Genomic DNA, 4,866 nt, shown 5'->3' with positions numbered 1-4,866 from the left:
TAGCAGCGACTAAAATAGGAAAATAAACAAGTTTCACCAAGAAGAAAAGAGCATACTGAAGTTTGCAGCCATTTTATTTGCATGTGGGTGGGGCTACACGTGACGTTTTGTGATGAAAACATCTGGTCAAACTCAACTGAAACCGACTATAAAGGTTGTCACAACCACGCGGCATGGGTGGTCCTTGAGGGCTGACACATGAAGCTTAATAAAAGCTGTACTAAAGCTTCCTACTCCTTGAAGGTAATTTGGGAATTGGGTACACTTGGCAGACACATATGTTCGATCTGTAACTTGGTATTAAAGTGAAGTAGAGTACATCCAATTATCCGAACAGCTCTGTCAACAACATTTGCCAAACATGTTTGGAAAGGCCTTAAGTGTACATATCCAGGATCTTGATTATCAGGAGCTAACCACTCAGATATCTCGGCTTCAGTTAATGATACTTCAAGTCTTGAAAAGTCATTAACAAAATCCTTAATGTTTTTGTGCACTTGTACATGTTTGTCATCATTTCTGTGTCTATAGGCAAAACCTTTTCACCAGGAACGTCTTATAATAACTGATATAATTTCATTTCATGCGAGAGCTGTTTTTTTTTTCTACTACTATTTTCTATTACTAGACTTGCTATTGTCTTGGTTATCACAAATTTAAATATCTGTCATAAATGATTTGCAATAACATCTTTTTCAACACTCAAAAACTCTGGCACTGTAATTAAATTCTTAACATGTGGGCAGGTGGTAAGTTAATTTTGATTATAAATTCTAATTATAATGTAACTAAATAAACTTCATCAATGATATTCAAAAATGAACTAATATGTACAAAAGTGTAATAACTTGTTTATCAGTACACAAATTACACTGAGGATGCACAATAATAGATTATTAGAAGTAAAATTTTTCTGTATGTTCAAAAGAATCACGATCTTTCACGCTAAAAGACAATACGTAGGCCTAATTCATTTACAGATGATCCATCATCAGCAACAGAAACAACATATTTGGGAACTGAATGGTAAAATTATTAAAACAACAAACGACTCTCAACATTAAACCATTAAAATGATGGTACTCTAACATTATTAAGGTAAAGCAGTCACAGGATTCAAGTTCTTAGTTAGTCTTTGATAGAAGATTTTATATCTGAACACTCCTTGCTGCTGTAGCTGATCATTTTGTTGCAAAAACTTCCACTTATAGCCACCATTTTACTTCACTGTGACCATACCCGCTACATACAATAACCTTGTAATTACTTTGGCGTCTATTTATTTTATGGTTTTTAAGCTGTTTCGCTAATATAGCTAAATTTAGTAGACACAAATAATAGCAGGCTTAAGGTAATAGACTTCTTCCGGTGGGATTGAGGGTGGCCTATGAATGTCATTACTGTTTTTAGTTTTTACAGTATCCAGCTATGCGTGATGATTGGCTGCCATTTTTAACAGCATAATTGAAAGGATGATGGATGTAGAAAAATAAAAACTGATTCTTCTTGTTGGCATGGACAGGGCTGTAGCAGATGGTATGGTTGCTACAGTTTTGGCCAGACCAAAAATGAAAAGGCGTTGAGGGTGCGTTTATATTAAAGTTAACTAACTTAGTAACTTGTGTTTACATTATTATTATTGTTGTTATTATAATGCCAATAATTAATTTATGGCATGAATTATTTACATACTACAAGAGGTGTGTACTACACATATTGAAAGATGGCTTCATCCTCCCTACAGCTTATGTAGTTCTTCTGCAACATCTAGTTCTACAGTTGAAATCGAAAAACCACACCAAGCAGTTGATTATATGTATCCAAAACGTTCTTTTGGAAAGACTAATGTCATGCAAAGGAGTTTTCAAGGATCCTGGTTCAAGCAATGGCCATTTCTTCATTACAGTGAGGCTGAAGATAGCATATACTGTATAACTTGCTGTATGGCTTTCAAATTAAAGACTATCAAGACCAGCTGAGCTAATCCAGCTTTTGTGAGTATTGAAACCAATATGACGTTTACAATTCTGAAATTATTGTAGGTAAAGGTTGGATTTACGAACTGGAAACATGGAACAATTTGTTTTAGGGCTCATGAAAGTGGTAGCACATCATGAAGCTGTAGATGTGATGATTACTCTACTCTCTACTGCACAAGGTATTGGGGAGCAACTTTCTCTTGAACATGCAACACAGAAAGTTCCATATAGTCAGGCTTTGCTTCATATCCTGTCATGTGTTCGATTCCTGTGTTGACAAGGTCTTGCATTGATGGATAATGGTGATGAGTCTGACAGCAACTTGCATCAACTTCTGAAGATTAAGGCTGAAGATGATACTAATTTGAAGAACTGGTTAAAAAGAAAGGAGAATATATACTAGCCCTGAGATTCAAAATGAAATGATTAAGGTTATGGCTCAAAAGGTACTACAAGATATAATAGAAGACTTTCAGACTTCTTCGTTTTTAACAGTTATGGCTGATGAAACAACAGATGCCATCAATAATGAACAGGTTACTTTGATCATTTGTTGGGTAACAAAAGCATTGGAGGTACATAAAGAATTTGGAAAAATTGATTCAAATAAATTGACCGCTGTTAAGGATGTACTCTTGAGAACAAATCTATCAATACATAAGTTTCGTAGACAGTGTTATGATGGGGCTAGCTCATGAGTGGTTCAAAATCATGTGTTGCTAAACAGATTTGTGTTATTGGACCAAGAGCTGTTTATACCCCTTCAAGAGCTCAAAAGTAATGAGGGATGCATTGGGAGATAACTGAATTGATCAAATGTTCACCTCGAAGAGAAGCAGCGTTTCAAAGTCTTAAAGATAACACAGTTGAGAAGTCATGAGATATTGCAAAATGCCTGTGCTGAAGTGCTCCCTGAAACTACTGATACTGAAACAAAGGCAAGATTATGAAGTGTATTGGCTCAGATAAAAACGTTTGAGTTCTACTTTGGTGTTGCTCTTAGTGAGATGATAGTACAGCACACAGATAATCTGAGTAGCACCTTACAACACAAGACAATATCAGAAGCTGAGGGATAGGAAATTACTAAAATGGCAATTGAAACCTTAAAATTAATTAGAACAGATAATTCATATGATGACTTCTGGGAATTTATTGGCAAATCGGCAATGTCACTTGATATCATAGAGCCAAAGCTCCAAATGACCAGCCAGGTATGAGGATGGTTTATTTAGTGGAGATTTTCCTACTACTCCAAAAATCTATTTCAGGCTGCTTTATTATGAAGTACTGGATCTCAGTATTAATTGTATTAATAAGCGCTTTAATCAGCCTAGCTGCAATACCTATAGGCACTTGGACTTGGAGACACTTCTTTTGAAAGCTTTTAAGCAGCAAGATTATGAAAAAGAGTTGCTAGTAGTATCAACTTTTACAAAGATTATTTTAATTTAAGTAATCTTCATACTCAGCTACAAATATTTTTGTGGTCTTCATGTAGTGCAGCAAGCACAGCAAATCCTAGTATTGTTGACATCAAATTTTACTTCCTCTCACTGACTCCTGGACAAATGTCCCTGCTCTCTGAAGTTAAACGACTTCTTCAACTGATCTTGGTAATGCCAGCAACAAATGCTACATCTGAGAGATCATTTAGTGCATTAACGCACATAAAAAGTTTCTTAAGGAGCACAATGGTACAACAACACCTTAATCATCTCATGATTTTGCACATGCATAAAAGCAGAACTGACTCGCTAAATTTACATTCTACTTTGAATGATTTTGTCGCTGATTCAGAGCATCACTTCTCAATTTTCTCAAAATTTTCTTAATAATTAAACATTAATCATTGTCTGTAATTAGACCACACCCACTAATGAATAATTAATGAGGTGCAAAAATTTTTTCTTCCTCACACCATCCTAAAATGCCTTGTTACGACTATGGCCATGGAGCTTTGAAGGAAAGAATGGTTGCTGCTAAGCATCTCCTAAAAGGGATTTGGTGCAATATGAAGTATATTCTTTATTTACAGCTTGCTTTCTGCATTAGCTCCACCGTCCATGAAAAAAATTTCAGAGCAAGTCAGGCTCTTGCGTACACACTATTGGTCCCTTTTTCGAGGAAATTATATTTCGCAAATTTTAGATTTTGTAAATTTCACGGAATTAATTTTCGCGAATGAAAGTAAAAAATGACCACGTCCAACAATTTTTAACCATAGATAATAGAGTAAATGAAAGGGATTGGAAACGGGGCATAGCAACAGGAAATGCTATTTGGGTTACCACGTGACAACCATCAGTGTTTTGCCATCTCCTCCGTTGGTGAAGTTGCCCTAGAAGGATTTTGAAAGAAACTTGTGTTGCTCCAGAACAACGCTTGCTTGTGATTTATAGCCTTTTGCAAATATAATTTTTAGAGCTACCCACAGCAAGTTTTTGTCACTGTAAAGCTATGTTGCAATCAGTTATAGGTACAACAAAATCAACTATTTTCGGTACACTTTAGCTCTTGTAACAAACTCATACATTACAGATTCTGACTCTAACCTGTATAATTACTTTGGAAAGTGTAAGGCCTTTCATATGATTATAATGGTTTCCATTTTTGCTTTAGCATGTTTTGAGAAAAGGAGAATAATGGAATAAATGACATTTTAAGAGGAAAAATGGGCTGTATTGTGAAAACTATAACATTTTTTGCACAATAGATAACAGTAGTGTTGAGAGGAAACATCAGGCTTTTTGATGCATCAGTTTCACTAACATGAGAACAGTCTTTCGCCAGATATTGCTCCTAAAAAAAGGAAAAGTAGCATAAAAATGGTGACAAAATCGCAACAAGCCTCAGTTTGCTTAGTAACAATACAAATGCATGGAGG

Source organism: Amphimedon queenslandica, unplaced genomic scaffold (genome assembly GCF_000090795.2).
Source record: "Amphimedon queenslandica unplaced genomic scaffold, v1.1 AMPQUscaffold_13270, whole genome shotgun sequence".
Classification (NCBI taxonomy): domain Eukaryota; kingdom Metazoa; phylum Porifera; class Demospongiae; order Haplosclerida; family Niphatidae; genus Amphimedon; species Amphimedon queenslandica.
The sequence above is the reverse complement of the archived record's forward strand: the minus strand, read 5'-3'. Positions refer to the sequence as shown.